The following is a 21,470-nucleotide window of genomic DNA, read 5'->3' as shown; positions in this document are numbered from 1 at the left end:
AAATTGACCAGAGACGGTGTGTGATTGGTGGGAATACAATAAAGAGTAAATAACAAGGTCAGAATAGAAATAGGTGGAGCGTTATTGACCGGAGAGATCTCACCTCTTATGCTCAGTAGAACAACAGTCTCGACTAAGGAGTAGATAGATGAAAGAGGGTGGAGGTAATGAGTACAAACTGTGGGGTGTGTAGGGTGCGCAATGTTAATCTTAACGACGCCTTACGGCGCTGAGCAACCCTTTTCGTCGAAAAGGCCGACCGTCGTCATGCCATATACACATATATACTGGCAGATATTCCACTAACTCCCGCTACTGCCGTTCCCGATCCCAATCTCGATCCCGTTGCTTATATTGCCGTTAGGTTCTGTCTTACTCGTTTAGACCCGTCACTATGACTACGACACTAGCACGTACGGAGCCTCTCTTTCTTTCTCTTGACACAACACACTGATAGCGAAATTTGGCTTCTCCCTCGCCTCATCGGACAGCTCAAATTTTCAGGAGATTTGAGTTTATGAATATGGATCAGTGGACTTTACTGCTCGCTTCACAAAGTTTGTCATGGTGAGTAGTGAAACGTGTTCTACCTTCATTATAAAGTCTCGTATAATCGGATTTATCGTAACATTCTGTTAAATTGGAGGAAATTTCGATATTTTAGCCTTATGGGAGTACTATTTTTTTTATTAATATTTAGTTTAAACTTTCGGCTTTAATTATCTCCAGACTTTTAATGCTGAGAATTATTAATTTTTTTATTTAAATTGTTAGACTACTCCATGCATTTTCTGAAAATTTTTTTCAAATTTACTGTAATTATTTTTTTTATTAGAATTTTTTTGTCCATATGTACTAGTCAACATCAATCGACTAGTTACATTTAATTAGAGAATGTTTGACTCCAATTCTAGTAGGACACATAATTTAACTGTCGATCTGTATGTCACGTGAGATATCTAAAAGAATTGAGGAAGTTTGGATATGGTTGGATAGTTTAGCGATTGAGAACACTTGACAAATTCCCGGTCGGAATAATTTGATATTTTATAAAATTATTGAGTGATTGTATTAACAATTTTATGAGACAAAGTCATAATTTTGTCAATGACTTTGACTTTTTTAAAAATAAATTAATAATAAAACTGAAAAAGCAGTTTTGAATGAATATTGGAGCAAGAACAGTAGTTTGATGGCCAATGATGGTAATAATATTTTTTGTTAGTAATTTAAAAAATTAGAATCGACGTTTTAATACCAGCAATTTATTCTTTTCTCTTTTTTAAAATTCAAATTACGTCTGGTATGATAAAAGTGGTAATTCATTTTTTGCGTTGATAATGGGTAAAATTGAGCCGTAAAAAATTATCGCGATACCGTATATTTGAGTTATATTTTTAGGATTGTACTGTGGAACGCCGAGAGAGAATTACACAGAATGTATTGCGAACGAAACGGAATATCATGAAATATACAGGCTTGGTCACGGCTACCTGTAATTGAACGCGAGAACGTTCTGTAATCACGTTTCGTCCAGCAATCATATTGGTCAACTGTACAATCCAATGAAAACAAAAAAATTAACAACAAAATAGGAATTGCTAAAAAAATTCACCATCACTTTTTTTTTTTTTTTTCAATTTATTCCTATAATTGTTTATTTATCGACATGTTTAAGGACTTTAACAAAATTATTTTTTAACATTCTCAATTAAAATTTGTGCGCAAAGCAAAAAAAAATTTTTTCCTGCCCGGGAAAAATTAGTGAGTAATTTTATCGCGAATGAAAGTTTTATGGCTAGAATTTCTTGAATTTAAACAATGTGAAATATAATAATCTTCTGGATACAAAATGCTTGATATATTTTGAATCGTGAATAGTAATAATTCCAAGTATTCATCAAAGCTTCTCGACTGTTTAGTCGGTTAACATTCCATGAATATCGAATATAATAAATATAGTAATGAAAAGTTTCAGACTCATATTCAATATATCTCTTTTATACTTTAATATAAAAGTAGTTTGTAATGCCACAATCTTCTATTAATTTATGAAATTGCACAAATCCCTTTACAGTTATAGAGTAATAATAGTAATAACATAATATCAATAACAATCAGTCTTTTCATACAAGCACAATAATAACGATAAAATAAAAATGATTGTATAAAAGATTTAAAAGTTGTGTATCTTGGAAACCAATTACTTGGGTATAAATAACATAGATATCATTATCAAGATCCTATTATGTACGAATTATTGTACATCGATAATGATATTTTGCGTGTATATATATAGATATATAGATATATATTTTCACAAACAACGTACGTACCGAGATCCATTAGGTTTTGTATTTCATTTGAATTACGTGAAAGTTATCTGGTATAAAGTGTAGTATACGACTATACGTTAATAGTGTATGTGTAAAATGTGCATGCAAGGGTGACCTCGTTTGACCCCGTATACCAAGTAACTGCCTCCGTGTTAGATTTTCAGCATTATGTTTAATTTAAAGTAATACGATCGCACGATGTGTAATTTAACTTAATGATATACTCTCAAAAAGACTATTAACAAATTAAAATGCACCTTAATGTTAAATTACATTGTATTATTATAATTATTATTATTCATTTTTATTATTTCATCTGCAATTACGGCTGTTAATTCAACTGTTTATTAATTGTAATTGTGATTAGTCTTTTTGAATTATGTTAATGAATTAATCTTTTAATTTATCGTTCCACTGTGTGCTTATTAAATAATCTCGTGCTCGAAAAATTTATGAATTATTACATATTAACCTTCTCATTTTATTGAGACGCTTATTCAATTTTAGATAAATATTTACACGTTAATTTTATATTTATTTTGCAATTTTATCTCAAGTTTAAATATTAATTATATTTTTCTACAAAGTTTTACTTTTTTTTTTGTTTTTTTTTTTTTTTTTTTTTTTAAGTTTTGTTGAGTTTAAAAAATTATGTACCTTTATAAAAGTAATTTGAAAATATTTATAAATCATAGTTCTTACTACGACAGCCTTATATAAATATTTTATGATCACAAGGGAGCGTTAAAGAATAAATAAAAATCGAAAATTTTTTTTATGAAGAATTTTTTATGACACACTAAAATTCGTAGCTATAAAATAACTTATTATAAATAATTATAATAGTAAAAAAATTAACTGAGGTTGAAGAATTGCAAAATAATTATTTCACTGATAAAATGAATTGACTATTAATAAATTCATTCATTTAAAAATAATTTATTCATTTATTAAATACAAATAAATATCATTTGAAATTTAATTAATATTTTTTTGGGGTGATACAAGTATATTAATTAACAGTTAATAGATTTTAAAATAAAAAATCATTTGTTAATAATTTAAAAATTTTTTGATAGCATTCCTCGTTTGAGACTACTTTTAAAAATTGATAAAACGTGAAATGGTATGATTTGTATGTATATAAAGTATCGGGGTAATAGCATACCCAATTTAAACGTAATCCTTCCATGTTAGCGAAGGTTTTATTGCTATAATATTACCACGACGAATCACTAATCATTGATCCTTCGAACATCAATAGGATCCGCAGCGCTCCTATTTTACAGATAACTTTACTTTTTATAGCGTATAGTAGTGTAAGTACAGCATAGGGCCAAGACGCTCAATACTCCTCGCCATCCTGAATCCTCCTGACGAGATTTTATGAGTAAGATGATCCCGGAACATGGCAAATGCACTCTACTCACCCAATTGCAACCAACTCACTTGGATCGCGGCCTTCCAGCCCATTCCGCAAGATTCACACGTATACTTAACGCGAATTAAGGATTTATCCTCCCAGAATTTAAATCTTTCCATTCAATTCAGCTTTTAGAATCTCGTAAATTCTCATTTCACTTTAAATTTTTTCTTATGCATTATGTAAGGGACATTTTTAGCACCAAAATTTTTTTAAAATTTTTTTACAAAAATTATTATTATTATTCAGGATGATCCCAAAAAAATTTTCTGCCAGAAATAATTTTTTTTTTCCGAATAATTGAATTATTTTAAAATGAAAAAAAATTGCTAAACACATCCAATAATTTATCTGATAATTATTCGATAATATTATCCTTGCGTGTGAAAATTGAGAGCTAATCAATATGCAACCAGGAGCTAAAGGCGCGTTTGAATGGGCCCATAAATAAAAAATTTATATCACACTAGATATAAGACTCTCGACAATAAAATAGAATTAAATGTGCTCGATATTATGGGGACTGTAAATCTGTCATGAAAATTTCAATGAGTAATTTCACGTGATATATTTATTTATTCAACAAAGTGGTAGACAAATAAATATTGAGTGTCCTAGCTGAGGCTGATATTATACATGGATATAACACGTGTGTTGGATGTGTTGTATGATATAAAGTAAAATGATATGCGGTAGATGCTACTTGGCGCAGTTATGGGAACCAGGTCGTGTTATTTCGTTACACAAGTGATGGGCGAGGCTTCTCTCGCTCAGGGTCTTATTTCTCGGTTAGGTAGTGTGCCTTCTTTAGCATTAACTAACATTAGTCTTGGTACTTGGTACTCGTGGTTTATATTAGCCTATACAACTATACAACTCTACACTATGTCTTGTATATTATTCTGTACGTAGTGAAAGTTTTTGACTCACACTCACGTCTTTCTTGTATCTCCACTACATGCCCGCCAGCTGATGTGTTGCCAAGTATATTTGCGCACACCTTAGTCCCGACTTTCTGGGTGATAGTTTGTTTGCTATATGCTAATAATTATTGATTAGCGCCACTCAACGTAAGCTAATACCCTTTATTATTATTTTATTAATTGTAAAGAGATATAATATTACCACACCGTTGGATTTACTAATTGGATCTATAAATTGTAATTCTAAGAAACTAACGTTAGTTTTTTGTTTTAAAACTTGTCAATCAAATTTTAGGTATAATAATACAGAAAATAGTAAAATAAAAATTTTTTTTAATTACCTACGACAAGATGAATTTTAAAATTTATGAAAGCAATGAAAAAAAATTTTTAAATCAATTTTTTATTTTGTCGAATTTTAATTGGAAAATAAAAGTAAGATTTTGTGAAAAAAAAAATTCTGAGTTCAAAATTTAACTCTTTTACAACAAATAAATCTTACTACAAGATTTTGCTTATTCTCTTAATAATATAGATTAATGAATTTTTTCTAAAAATCAATCAATTAAAATAAATAATCACGATTAATCCTAATGATTAATATTTTAAAAAAGTCAAGAACTAAAAATGACAAAGAAAAAATAATCTGTGTCAGTTATCTGTTTGAACTTTTTATAAATCTTTCGGGCAAAAAATAAAAATATGTTTTAAGATGATGGAGCCCCACTGTCACCGAACTTATATGTATTTATATGTACTAATATCACTGGTAATATAAAACAGTCTGTCTCTCTCAGGATGAGGACGAGTGTGATGGGAGGCGCAAATGTGTTATTACTCGTCCAAATGTGAAAGAGCAAAACAACCGGGACTTTCTCGTAACTCAAATGAAGCCAGACGACGATTGCAATATGATGAGAGTTAACATATGACGCAAGGCATAAGTTTAAGTTCGTAATGGCCCTGGATTTTTGATTCACGTCCAGCAATTAAACTGATTAAAGAGCGAACCGACTAACAATTTAACCACTTAATGCATTGCATCCACTAATAATCTAATTTTTTGTTACTCCTCTTTTCTTTTTCGATTATTAAATTCCTCAGCTAAACACTAACTCCATTATCGTAGCTCATATTTATTAACCTTTATTATTATTTGTCATCAATCATAAGTCGTCTTCTCTCGTTACTCATTACTCATTATTATTATTTATCCCATGGTTAATTTTTTTCATTGATTAATTAAATCAACTAATTAATGATTCAAAATAGAAGATATGAGGAAGTAAAAAAAATTTTTAATAGTACAAAAATTAACAGTATAAATTACAATTTAATTAAAATCAAAGTTGAGGTTTCGCGATCTTCATTATAATTCTTTCGCAAAATTTTTCGAGTTTTTTAGAAATATTTAAACGAGTGAAAGGAAAGTTAGAATCTTTTTAATAAAAAATTACAATCCTCGTATAAATAACAAACAAATAAAAAATAAAATACCAAAGAAGTGGTTAATAAAATGCAAACCAACAATAACAATACAAACAAGAATAATAATAAAATAAAATATCAATAATGTCAAGAGATTTTAAAAATTCATCGAGTTATCAAGAATGAAAATTAGTTATTATAAAAATGAAGTTTGTTTACATGAATAAAATTACGACACTTCTGCCCACGCTCGTTGCACAATTTAACCAGATACGTTTGCATGTGCAATAACCCGTAAGCTCGTTTGTTGGTCACCTTCATAATTCAAATAACAAATACCATTTTTAAAATACACCAATGATCAATGATCATTGTTATCAGTTTGTTTGTCAATATAAATTATACTTTTGTATATTGCAATATATATAATTCATTATTTTTCATTTATAATTTAATTCAATATTATTTATGACCCAGTTTTAATTTTATAATTAAAATTTTATTTTATTTTATTAACTATAACTGCTCTTCAAAATTTATAACTATTAAAAAAATTTTTGAAGAGCGTAATAAAAATATATTTGATAAATGATATTTTTAAAAAGTTTGTCTACACTAAAAAAATAATTTTATTAATGCCGATTTCATAACTGTTAAACATCTGGTGCACAAAACTAGAAAATAAGACACCAGACAAAGCAAGATACTGAGAAAAAAATGTATATAGTTAATTTATAATCACTTATACTAGTTCGCGCGATCATCCGAATGTGTCGGGGCTCTGATTTATCGCGTGTCATTTGCGGTGAAAAAATGTGTATCAGTTAAGAAAAGAAAAAAGCTCTTAAAATAAAATGTTTTAGAGGAGATATTAGTTTAGATTTTTTAGTTAATGGCCAGAGCCATGAATATTAACGACAGATTTGTGGATATAAAACATCTAAGTCTATCTTTAATTTAACTCTAACAGAAATATTTATAATATTGCTAACATGATATATTAATGCGTAACAGTTATGTTTCTGTTCAATAAACGCTCCTAATATTTTTCGCGTGATTTTATCAACGTCTATGAATTTTGTTTTGTTCTAAATTCTCACTAATCAAAACATTCAGCTTTAAACTGAATAAAAAAAAATTAATTACTAGCCATCATGATACACTTTTTATCAACAACCATTTGTTAATTTATAATGATGAAATGAAGACATATATGATATGGCTGGTAATCAAAATTGCCCATTCGACTGATTAGTCGCTTCAAATCAGATATCGTCTGTCTGAACGGAGATTTTATTTTATTTGACATTAATATAAATTTTTTTTAGTGAAATTAAAAGAGAAAAAATTAAAAAATTTATTATTTAATATAAAAATTGTTACAATTTAAAGTTTAGAAAGTTAATCACGTTTTATTGAAGGAACTTAAATTATGAAGCAGTAAACTGTGCTATCGAGCGTTTACAACTGGTGTAAATCATCAAAGAATTTATTACTGAAAATACAAAATTTACTTTTTATGCTCTGAAATATTTAATTACTGAGAGCTTTATTTTTGTAAAAACTTTACAATTAATTCTGAAAATATTTTGAGTTTCATAAAAAAATTAATTAAAGTGAAATAAAATTTCTAAATATTTTAAATTACTAAAAAATGAAGCTCAAATCCTTGACAATAATTCACCGGTTTATATCTTTATTATCTTGAGTCTTTTGATAAACATTCAACAGCCGAGACTTAGTACCTTTTAATCCTCAATTTTACTTAGCAACAGGATTTTCAACATCAACGTGCAGTCATGATATTATAAAGAGGTTAACTGTGTGCGATTTATGTTTTACCAGGTTCAACTAAACGTGAATTATTAAAAAAGGAAATTTAAATTTTGTCTTCTGTTTAATAAATCAACTTGCGGTAAATTGTTGCATCTGGCTTTATAAAGTTTAAGTTCTAAGTGCTTAAATAAGTGCAAATAAATATTATTATTTATCACTTTATAAATTTAAACACACCAAAATTTTTATTAAAATTTAGTGCACATGAAAATTATTACTATAAAGTTACCAAACTGATGATTATTTAAATACATGTTAATCCATAGAATTGGAATTCAGTTAATTAACAAACTAAAGTGTTACAAACACTAAAATATAAATATGTATAATGTTATATTTGATGTATAAAGTGTAAAGTCTAGTTCGTATTCGTAAATCATGAAAATGAACATTAATATTCATCAAGTTTATGCATTAAAGAAAGTAAGTATATACAGAAAGCCGAGTTGCAGTTTGCTGATAACAGTAAGTGTCAGAAAGTGAAGAAGACGTTCTTGAGACTACTATTACTTCTATTGCACATAACTACCCAGTACTATAAGGGGTTAAACAAACTTTTAATTATTTTTACCCACAAAATAGATACTATGTTGTGGAGAATATTATAATAACATAATAACTAACTACTACAAACTGTCGCTGTTATTTATGGCGTCACCAAAATATTATTTATCGCACCAAACTTTTCGACATATTTTTTTTTTCCTTATGTTTTCATTGTCTTCAAGTTTATAAAATTATGCGATAATAATAACGCCAGTCATCGCAATAGTAAAATTAAATTACTTTAACTAGGAAGTGAGACAAAAAATTAATTGAAATTCCGGCCGCTAGGGGCAAATTTTTATGTACTTAAAATGTCAAAAATAACTTGAGAGTTTTTCAAGGTAATTTTTTAAAATATCCAGCTCAGTATTTTATATATATGCAGCCATATGTATCCATCAAAGAGCAACACAATGCAACATCGCTTCAATAATGACCTTCCTGGACAATCGCACATTTAATTCGCGTGTCAGAAAATATTCGTGGGCGTCAGATAAGTGTCCATAGTCACTTTCACTGGTCCGGCAGACATAAATGAATACAGAATGGTATTAAGAATGACTGTCTCGATGTGTGTGACCTCTTCAACCCCTCGGAGCAATATAACCCATAATGAAGAATATCAACGACGTCTCGACGCAATAAAATCCGTCACATTTTTAAAGATTTAGCCATGTTGTGATGTTATGAATGTCCGCGTACCAAGAATTCAACAGTGTTGCAAGAATCAACAAAAGGGAAATTCTCCAACATACTGGATTATTATTTAAAAATGCTTGGATTACTTAACGTATCTTTTAAACTCTGTATACTATATACATACATAAAAAATAACACAACATCCATCCACATATATATATATATATATATATATATATATATATATATATATATATATATATTCGACGGTGAATCACCCGGTTTTATGATGATCCGAAATTCCGGCTCGAAGCGTATAGTAAGTCTCTTCTTCGTTTTATTTGGTATGAGCTTCTCCGAAACAACTGATCGCCTTCAGTGATTTATTGTCAGCTCCTGGAAGCTCCCAGTGGACTTTTGCGATTTTCCTGACGGAGATTAACCTTCGCAAGGTTGTTCGCTTTTATTTTCTTGATACTTTTTGCTATATTTATATCTTTAGACTTAAATTCAAATGTCACTTTATTTATAATGCGATCGGACTCTCGAGAAGTCTGGCCTAAAAGTCTGCGGCTAAGAGCATTCGTCGAAAAAATGTAAATCTAAAAAGTAAATTTTATTGCTTTGTTTATTGCCCGAGACAGTTTGATATTTAAAAAATCATTTTAATTTAATAGTCTACAATAAATTGGATTTAACATACATTTTATCGGTCATTAGTGTTATTTTTAATCAACTTAACGATCGCTCATCCGTCAACTGATTACCTGATTAACGTGTTCGGAAAATAAAATCTTAAGAAAATTACAGCAAAGATTTGCTTATTTTTTATTGTTTCTCAGGATACATATACAAACACATCTTGTCGTAAAATACATACGATCTTTTTTAAGAAATCATTCCGTTTTTTACTTTTTTATTGACGCGAATAAAATTTATGTTTTGAGATATATTGTCAGTTGGACAGAGTGTCACACCGATAAATAGAGACACCGGGGAGTTTGTTCAACGCCTTCACCAGAAAAATAGATAAAGACGTTCAAGCTATAACATTTAACGAGTGCTTGCACGGCGATAAAAAAAAAATTCTACCGCCCTTTTTTTAAAAGCAACTTAATTTTTATGACACCGAGTTTTCGCGATCTTTTTTGACTACAGAAAAAAATATTCTGAAAATAAGGAAATAAACTAAAACACTTGACGCAATTAAATTTTTTTTGTGAAACACTTAAATGCACGGGCTATTTATTGCGGTAGAAACGAAGGGAAAAATCGACGTGTTTGCAACATGTTATTCCAACTTAGTGTGGATTCTAGGATTGAACCAACATCAAAGTGCTCATAAAAGAATACTAAAAGCTCAGTAACATACTCATAATACTAAAAGCCTGAAAAGTTTTATTGCTTCTCATTTAGTTAATTGACCGCGGGAACAGGCTGCTCTGTAAATTGTTGATTGAAAGCTCTACACGTTAGGAAATCCTCTACTTTACGTTCCAACTGATGATAACAATTTAAAATAATCATGATAGTTTATTATTTTCGTGGTATCGGTTTAAAAAAATTTTTTTTCTTTAATTAAGTAATCTTTGATATTGTATTTGTTCCAAAATATAATTTTAAAGATCGAATTTATCGTGAAACAAATATTTTTTCACGGATTTTATGAACATATTATTTATAATTCAACCCATAAAAAATGTCTCATTTTATCACGATAAAAATAACACAAGAGATTTATGAGAAAAAAAATTGTTCCATTAACAAATTGATCTGCATAATAGCTTGCCTTTTTATTTTAAAAGTAAAGCTCTAATTCACAAATGGAGATGCGGTAAAAAAAGGTATAAACCTAAAATAAACATATTATGAAAAGAATTTGTCATAAAACACACAACAGTAAATTTAAATAAAATAGATTTATGCAGGGGTTGAACGAAATCCGAGCATTAATAGCATAGATTAGAGGGTTCGGTGTCGTTTCCAGTTAGAAAATCCATCATTTACCAAATAAAAGTGACGAAAAAAAAGTAAGGGCATGAAAACGCTTGGAATCCACACAGACAATATATCCGGCTCGAAAACGGAACTACGATTAGATGGGCAATCGAAATACCATGAGCAAGTCTTCCCTGGCCTCTGGTTCTTCCTCTTTGTTAATATAACCTATCCATTTCTTCGGTCTAGTCACATTTCACCTATATTCAGTGGGTGCGTATACCCTTCAGCAATAAAATGCAGATAAAGTGCCGGTATAGTTAGGGAGCCAATGCCCAACGCGTTACCCTTAAAATCTAAACTACATAGAAGGAACAGCGCGGGAGCCACTTGAAGGAGGACTCCCAACGCCAAAAGGATATCTCTTTTACTTTCGGCCCCTTTTTAACTTCCCTTAAACGATAAATAAGCAGACAAGAGGCGTCACTTTTCTACGAGGATCTTATGTATTAAAAATCGTAACAACTTTCATTATTTTCCGCACTAAAAAACCTCTTTATGGACTATAAACTATTATTATCTCCGAATTTTATTTTTTTAAGGTTTTTAATTATGTTCTGAGCGATAGTCTCAAGGTTTAGGAAAATAAAAATGTAAAAAAATTTTTTATCTTGGACTTGAAACTCTCGATTGAAAATTAATGAGTCTTCCGTCGATAAAATCAAATTTTAAAACAAAGAAAATTTATTCTGAGTCAAGTGAAATTTTAGCCACCAGATGCCGCGTCAGTCAACATACCCGTCAGATTTGTTTGTGCATGAAAGCTTGCAGTGAGAAAAAATGGCTAGAATTTAAAAAATAACTCATGGAAGAAACGTCGCATGAAAAATGAATTTTTTTCATCATTCCTTTTCTCCCGAGTGCGATACTTAGGAAAGAAGTGCAAGAGAAAGATAATTGAATAAGAAGCTTCATAGATCTTGTTTAAAATATTCATAGCCGTGTAACATTTTAAATTTGTTATTTTCTCAAGTTTGCTATCGCCTCTTATTCGTCAAGTCAAACATTTCAAAAGCACGAGCTGGGAGATCTCTGTCCAAACAAAAAAAAACCGGGCTGGTGTGAATATGTCTCCGTCAGGGACGTAAATAATATTTTTACGAGTGGGCAAAAGAGTGTGTCTGTGGTTGGATGCCGAAATGAAAAAAATGAATTTTTCGGTCGACGACATTTCCGTCCAGAGAAAGAGCTACACAAAAATGTATTACTGAGAAGTCTGCGGTGTTCCACTATTATGCAGGCTTTTGGTTCTCCGATTATTGTTATTATATATTATACGTTACATTCTCTCGGTTATTCGGTTAACGAAAAATAAAATAGTTTATTGTCTGCATAAAAGCCACTCAACTCAACATTTATGATCCAGCCACACACAAAAACTTTCATCTTTAATTTTCAATTTCTTTTGTTTGCTAACAAATTCATTTTCCATTTTTTTTACCTTTCTTTTTTTTTTGCTTTCCATACGTCTCATCTTCATGCGTCTGTTATGCAGATTCTGGTCGCAGGAAACGCGCCGTCAGCGAATATTTAATTTTTGTTCACCCGGTAATTGAGACGGAAATATTTTTATCCTAATTAATGCCGCGCATCGGATAAGTTTGTAATGTATACTTTTAGTAGAAAAGAATGGGATGAGTTTGTTGAATCTAAATTTATGAAATTGTATATTAATAAAAAAAAAAAATCTAAGCTAGGAAATTATTTTTTTATAAATGCACTGTAAAAATTCACCCTGGGAATATATTTTGAATTTTTATTCAATGAAAGTAAATCAATAATTATTACTTTCAAGGCAACTATTAATAATTCGAAAAAAAAAAAAAAAAAAAAAAAATATTAAAAGTAATTTTTATCGTGTGTAATTTAAAAAGTTTACATTTGAATGAAAAGTTAGAAATTATTAAAGTTTACGAATAAGTTCGCGTATGCAAAGTGTATAATATATATAAAAAAGTTTCCTGCTAAAGTTATTGACAATTTTTACAGATACTTAAAATTAAATTAAAAAGTTTATAAAGCGACTCAATGAAATAAAATATCAATAAACTTTCTGAGAAAATTTAGCAATAATTCAGAAAAGCTCGAGTAGTTTAATTAAAAATAAATATAGGTAATACTTACTTTGAAAGATTCTTAGGGAAGAACGAAAGAAGAAAGACTAAAAAAATTAATTAATGTGACCCGAAATTTATTTATTCTTTAACGTTGATCAAAAGCGAAATTTATGGACAGTGTGGAAGTAAAAGAGGGTAAAGGGCACGTATAGTCCGTGATGGGTTGGAAAGATCGCCGGCAGGTGATTTGTCTGCTCGCTAGTTTAGTTTGAGATGGAGAGAAAAAATTTCGGGAAATGAAAATCCTCGACAAAGCTTTCGGAAGTAATTTTGCGGAGTAGACAAAAAAAATAACTCAAACTCCAAGAGGTTCATTTTATTTCATTTCATTTCACTTATTTTTTTCCTTTCAATTCGTACTTTCATTACTTTTTTATTACTCTTTTTCCATTCATTTATTTAACATTTTATTCCATTGAATTAGTTTCATTTAATAGCGTAATTACCGATCATATTAATTTCATTTTTATTTTAAATAAATTAAAAGATTTTTTATTTTATTTACGGGTATATTTATCGTACTTCATTTCCTGGGTTAATTATTTAATTAATTAAATTATTTTAATTTTTAGATAACTAGAAGAAAAATTTTTAAAAAATAATCTAATTGAAGATTTTTTTAAATTAATTTTTTTCAGTGCAAAAATAAATTAATTAATTAAAATAAAAATTTTAATAATTTTATTAAGTAAATCTCTATTGACAAAAAAATAATTCTAAGTCGTTGACACAAAAAATAATTACCCCCGATGCGATAATTGGCTTAAAGCTTAGCTAAAGAACCAGCACAGTGATAATATTTATAAAATGAATAATAAACGGCCCTTATAGAGATTAAAATAATACCAATAAAGTTTGACTGTGAAATAATGGGCGAGTCCTCTCTCGTGAACTCTCAGGAAGATCCATTTTCATCAAGGAAAGTCACGCGCAGCAGCGGTTCGAAGGGTTTTATCTCTCGTTTATAGTTGAAAGAATCACGCATTGAATACGTCCACGGAGTTAAAGCTCACAGTTTAGCTCATCTACATCAGGTTTTATGCCCCGTCTTTAGACAATCTATCCTTCTCTCCCTTTGTTAAACTCCCCAAGCGAGGCAACGGCAGTAACCTTTTTATAACACATCAATGTTTAAATCTTGACGAGCTGGCTCTCTGTCAGTTTTACGACTCTTTTCTATCAGATAGTTAACTTTTATACTCGAATAAAATTGTTTTCGCACATACCAATCTCGTTAATGCACTCAGTTTTAGTTTAATTAGACTCAGGAGATCGATTATATGTGACATTAACATTCATCTTATTCATAAGGCTTATAAATTCTTATAAATAGCGATAGCGATAGAACAGAAGCAACAACTCGTTCTTCGTATGCCAAGTAGCCGCGTTCAGGCATCATCATATTATTTTTATGGCCCCGAAACGTCTGCCGGTATATTACCATAATCTCCCGGGGCGCAACCTGGTGAGCCGGGATGGTGTTACCGCGATTTAATGTGAAAAGACCGCAATCTTTGAACACGCGGTCCTCACCACCGAATAAAATAAATAAAAAATACTTTTTGAATGTTAATTATATGTTTGAAGTTTTCTGATGAAGTTTGCTAGATATAACGCTCATTCCATCACCAATCTTTTTTATTTCCTGGATACTGCAAACTAGATACCACAGCTTCCCACTTACTTATTCGGTTCGCTTACTTGCCAGCTCAAAATCCATATAGTTTGGATATTGTTTGCATAATACGCGGTAAGAGGAATAGTGAAGCTTATGGCTATAAAATTCCCCTTTACCAAGTTTCTCTCTTCTTGCCAGTTGCTATACATTCGGAATAATAAATTGAGTATAGTATCTAGAGCCGAACACAAAGTACCAAAAAAAAAAAATTCTATACACATTTAAACTTAAGAAACTACCATTATCTTTTTTTGAATTATTACAATACTTCAGAGTTTTTTAAACGGAAAAGTGAAAAAATATTCTACTATCGATTCGCTATTTTATTTGAATAATTTATTCAATTATAAACATGCGCTCTTATGCACAAACTCTTGAGAATATTTTAGAATTTATTATTTATATTTTTGACTTTACCAAGGTATTAATGTCTTATAAATTATTTAAGATAATTGGAATATTAAACTTGTATATCATTACTTCGATGTTAATTTAGCAGACTAAAAATTCAGGGATTCTGAATAGAACGTGACTCGAGAAACAAACAAAAATATTTCATGCAGCTGAACTTTGCTGGCAGCCCGCCAGAATAAGAGTAAAAGCTTATGCTCTTCTTTCTATTCAGTTTTTTGTTTGAGACAAGAACAAACGAATAAAAGAATTTTAGTTGCAGTTACAAGGATATATTTTCTAAGGGGGTGGGTCAATGATAAGAGATCTTACTGGTGAAACCATCGATATCTAAAGACAAAAGATTGTCAAGTTAGAGTGAATCAACAGTAATTATTAGCATTATAAATTTTCAATATAACTCTTTGTATCTCGGTAAAAAAAAATTTTATTAATAATCATTTATTACAATCTCGTAAAAGCACAAAGCTCTTTGTTCTTGTTTGATTAATTTTTCAATACTCTAAAGCCCGGTGTAAGGTGACGGTGCAAAGATTATCCCAAAGTTCCACCGCGTAATTAAGCAGCGATTTATCACCAATAATTAATGACAGTGAACTCGGGAATACATCATCCTCGGAGGCCTTTTCTTGCACACCTACTTGCTCCAATGTTTAACCAAAAGATTGCTTTATAAAATAACTCTCTCTATTTCTTGATGCACTTTTCTCAGGGCGGTAATGAATCGAGTTGTTAGATAAACTAGCCGGGCTTCGGGTTAATTAAATAAATAACAGTTTCCTTAAGTGGGATTGCACGCACGGTCAATCTAACGAGGTGTTTACTCATTTCCGAGCGGTTGAAGGGGCCTACCTACTCACTACTTTCTACCCCGTCTGTTGTAGGCCTCAAGGATATCAGACCAAACGTCCTTTGCTTTCGGGTATCGTAACTCACGCCCCGTTTGCTCACTTGATCGACTTACCCTCTGCTGATCGATGGATCCAGGATGACAATGCCCTTTTTTTACGTTTTTCCCCATTACACGCTACCAAACTAAATCTTTGACGCCTGGATAAAACCTGCCGTCACCATGCTTCGGCACTTGTTCAAATCCAGATAAATTTCATGCTAAAGATATCCTCATCAGAGCTTATGCTGCATCATAACTCGGGTTAGATGAATAATTAATAATAGAGCATAAATATGGCTATATTCAATTCTCAAACTTTCATTTTAAATTTTTGGAAATTCGATGGGTTACAATAATTATTTAAAAAATTTTTTTTTTTAAATTAATTTTATAACATTTGAAGAAAAAATATTTTTATTTCTTTTCAATTTTTTAATTTAATGAATTTTTTTTTTATAAAAAAAATTTAATATTAAATTCATTGAAAAAATTTAAAAATTAATACTTAAACATCCCACCTTAGGCGTGCGAAATTTAACTAGTAGCTGAATTAGTGCATAAAAGAGGAAAATAAATGACTGGTGAAACGAAGTAAACAAGTGACTTGTGACATGAGTTAATGATGCTTGACAGATCTTATTATTGTGATTTAGACATCAAGGTGAAGAAAAACACGAATTCGCAGAGTTAAATATACAATCATATATGCAACTGTCAAATAAAACTCGAGTTAGGTATAATATGTGGATGAAGTGATACTGAATTTAAGCACTCGGACTATGAATGATTTTCCGGGAACTATTAAACTAATCTCGCTGACATTTGTGTTCTCTCTAGAGCTTAGCTGGCAAGCTGGTTGCGTGGGCGGCTCGCCAGAGTCGAGTGGATACTACTCAGCTCGCGAGCGTAAATTAATGCAATCAACCAAAAAGAAAAAAAAAAAAAATAATATTATTAGAAAAATGAGCGAGTGAAAAAGATAAAACGGATAAAAATACAAAGATAAATAAACGGGAACAAGAATAAAAATTCAAAGCTGCGGTCGATTTATCCTGAGAGGACGCTTGTCACTCACTTATTCACTCACTCACGACAGTCGAGATATAAATATTTTAACCGGAATTATTCATTAATCTCGTAAGCTTCGAGCCACTGTGAGAGAGCCCGAGGTCAAGATTTTAGAATCGACGTGCTGTCTATCTCGCTTTTTATTCTGTCAGCGTACAATTTTGCAGTCATGCCAAGAGAACTTGACATTGAGTATTGCGGGAATAATTAAAATAGCGTTTGTTTAAAGTATCGCAACACTTTTGACAAGGTCAAAGTCAAAAAGTATATCATAACATTTTTCTTGTGATAAACTTTCAGTTTTAAAAATTTAAACATTTTTTCTTTCAACAAGGAAGCGTTGGGTATTTAAATAAAAATTACTGGATGATTCATTATTGATTTTTCCTTCAAAACTAAAATCAATGATGACAAATAATTTTTATATTTATATTTAATCTAAAATTAGGAAACAAAAAAAATTTTTTGAAGATAAATTAAAAATAGTACTGACAGAATTACTGTAAGTCAATGATCGCTAGTAATTATTTATATTTAGTATTTGATTTATGAGGCAAAAATAAAATTACTGATGATTTGATGAACAAATCAAAATTTCCATTTTTCGATTAAACTCAAAGTTCTATTACAGTTATTGTCTTGACAATTGTTCGAGGTCTATCGATTGGAGTCTAATTTGAGCTCCCGGGGTTGGAAAATAACATTTTCATGTAAATGCGTTGAGTATTGCACGAAGTAATAATAAAATTGCAAGTAATTCAAGAAAAATTGGCCAATTTGTACTTTTTACTGTCAAGTATTTTCATAACTTGAAGTCAAGTTCCATCGATCCAACCCTCCGGAGTATGAAAGAACCACTTTTGATAAAATAAAACGGAATTGAGTTTACCGCGAACTAGAAACAAACTTCAATTAGTTGAATTACTGAAGCGTGGTTAACAGCTTCTCGTTAATGTCTAATCCGAAGAATCAAAATCACCAAACACGCGGTGCAGTTAACACAAAGTATATGAAATGTGTGATTTGTGATGTGTGATGTGTAATGTATGTACAGTGGGTTTGTGCAAAGAGAGCTTGTAGATCACAGGTATTCACGTAATTGCGAAATCGAGCAATCATCACATGGTTTGATCTGTAATTAATACTCTGTTCACATCTGACTGACATTGATACGCTTGATTTAAGGAACACGCGTCGTGACATTTGCATCGTGTATTTGTATCGCGTTTGATATCATCCCCATCTAATTATATTTGACATTAATTAAACCGCACAACTAATCCTACCACTTGATCTGTTTCTGTGTAACTCATCACATCATCAAAAAATCCACAGTGACTTGCGGATTTTTACAACAAAAGGTGCAGAAATAGAGCAATCGATACTAAACCATCAACTATAAGCTACCTACCATAAACTGCAAGTTACAAGCTACCAGTTATCGATCAGACAAAATCAATGATGATTACAGCAGCAATCGCGCAAGAACTCGATACTTATAAATTAACAAAACACATCGATTTCAAAAGTGGTTATCTGTTATTAAAGGTATCGTCGCTTCAATACAAGCTCTAATCAAACATAATGGTCTCTATGCAGGTAGTTTTATTCTCAGTGAAAACTACAGCTACTCATCACCGTTCCGTAGCTCAACGGTGCTATTAATTTTTCCTACATATAGACAAGCACCACATTAATGCTATGGATTTAATTGCATATTATACAGCTGTGAGAATAATATAGCCAGCTCCTTACTTGGCTTCGACTACTGCATATTATTAGCATATCGTTTATTGATTTGAGCCTATCAACCAGACTTAACGATCTGGTTAAACTAAAATTGCCGTTTGTTGAGAAAGTTATTTTATTGCACCAATTAAAATCACTCTTTTTATTTTGTAATTGATCCATGATAAGCTAGAATTGATGATACAGTTACGATTCATTAATTAGTTGGTGATTGATAACTTTTTCAGGATGAATTATTGGTCGAGAAGCGAGAGCGCTTTGAAAGTGAGAGGTGTTACTTTGATGCAAGATTTGTGTAATATAATTTTACTGAATTGTAAGTTCTTCGGTTGAAGCGATTGCCTTGAATTGAATCTAATGAACATTGATTAAAGTTACAACACAAATTTTTTATAAAATTTTAGTTTGGATAAATTTAAAAGTTGAAACGAAAAAGATGACATTAATCACTAAAGTTTGGTAGAACTTTTCTGAACGGTGAAGTTTAATTAACATAACAGAAAAAATCATCAAACAAATGAAGTGTCAAGGGTCGAGATAACTAATGCCTGAGAATTTATATGATTCGCTGATAAAAATGACAGCTAAAAGAGTGACGAAAATCGATGGTGACACTGTCACAAGAAGATTATCCCCTAAAATATTAAGACCTCAGACATTTCTCAATAGATTGGTGATTTAGAGCTGGTACGGTTTATCTTGAACCACCATTACATCTAACAACGTTTCCTGATTTAGTTCACGGTGATCTTCTCTCGCTCGATCCCGGTATTTGGTCTCCTACTTTTCTTTACTTAGGAATTCCTCATGCCACGATCACGATTTCGGGCTTAACGGAATAGAATAGTTACCAAATGTTTAAACTCCCACGGTGCTGGAAGACCTTGGGAAGCGCGAGACCAAACCCAAAACTCATCCTCTAGCTCCGGGTTCGACTCTTGTTAAATTATTTAGCTGATTATGTCACATCGAAGCCACGGCAACAGGGCTCACGCGTTTCTCCGCTGGTTCGCTCTAAATTATTAAATACCTCTGTTGATGTATACTCTGATGGTATTTCTCCTCGATAAAGAGAGACCAGTCTCAGCTCTGCGACCGAGCGAGATGAGGCTGAAGGTAGAAGGTAGAAGACCTTGATGGAAGCGAAAAGTACCTCGCCTTAGTGCTTACCCTCGCGTCTATCCAACCCACATTTACTTGTATCCTTGACCTCACCCTGCCAATGAACACAACCTTCTGTTCTCTGATTTCTTAGTCACCCAACAAGACTTCCATTTTGTACCAATTATTTCTTCAATCATACCTCATTAAAACTTAAATTACTGCCCTTATCTTCAACTCAGGCCAGAGTTTCGATTATTGGAAGGAAAAATTACTGAAATCTGACACAATACTTTGAAAATAGAAAATTGTACACTTTCCAATGCATTCAATAAATGTGAAAATTTTTTCACAAATAAGAAAATCTAAAGCCACATATAGAAGCTTCAAGATTTAGTGATCAAATCGAGACGACATGAGACAATCTGGATTAGTTATTCCAAAGTTTTGGACGAACAAATTTGGATACAACTAAAATGAAACCAAAAACTACTACAGTCAGCAGGAACAATTGAGTTGCTTCCCTAGGGAAAATGAAGCTTAGTTTCCATTTTCCAATCCACACTTTGGATTCGTCTTTCAAGTGACTCAGATAAAATATAAATAGCAATGTATACATAGAGGACATAGATGATTAATTCAAACGCAAATATGACCTGAGAACTAAAACAAAAACATATTATCAATTCATCAGAAAGACGTTTAACCCGGTGGTACTTGTGTGTCACTAAATACTATCTAAAACTCGTTAAGGCTTTACCTTTTACCTCGAGCTCTCGCTGGCAAAACGTGTTCTGAATTTTGGGTGGATGAGAACAACGACAACGAATATAACATCACATGGAAGTAACGATGAGAAACTACCGAGCAAAAGGAAACTGAGGTTAATAGGTAATCCCCTGGCAAAGGGATTGCCCATTATCTTTGTGTCTCGGCAGTCTTCTGTAAGGATTACCTTCTAAACCTTTTTCGCCCTCCCCAGTGACTTCATAGCCGGAATTCTTCCTTCTTTTTTTCTTATTTTCCACCGATGAAATTATTAATAAGCTACTGATGGTAATCTCACCCCATTCATCTCTCATTACCCAATCTACGATCTACGTTTTCATTTATTAAAGCTATTTTCAGATTATTTAACGCACTCTTGTTCATCGACTTTACTTTTTTTTTTTTTTTTTACTTATTACTGATTTGTTAATAAAAATAAACGAGAAGTAATAAATTCATCATTCATCAGGAGTCAAGTGTTTGATGAAAAAATGTATGAAGATCAAAGTAAGAGAAAAAAATTGATACAAATAGCAACATGAAGCAAAACAGACGAT

At 31.1% G+C, this 21,470-nt stretch overlaps 1 protein-coding gene across 1 annotated transcript in view; it reads left to right on the top strand.

The window, feature by feature from the left end:
- LOC141533370 (uncharacterized) overlaps positions 1–21,470 on the top strand; it is a 160,414-nt gene that overhangs the window by 18,491 nt on the left and 120,453 nt on the right. The window lies entirely within an intron of this gene.

The sequence above is a fragment of the Cotesia typhae genome, unplaced genomic scaffold, assembly GCF_013202065.1.
Source record: "Cotesia typhae breed Kobodo isofemale line unplaced genomic scaffold, CoteBio_Ctyphae contig_123, whole genome shotgun sequence".
Classification (NCBI taxonomy): domain Eukaryota; kingdom Metazoa; phylum Arthropoda; class Insecta; order Hymenoptera; family Braconidae; genus Cotesia; species Cotesia typhae.
Note: the sequence above shows the minus strand (reverse complement) of the source record. Positions and strands in the feature narration are given on the sequence as shown.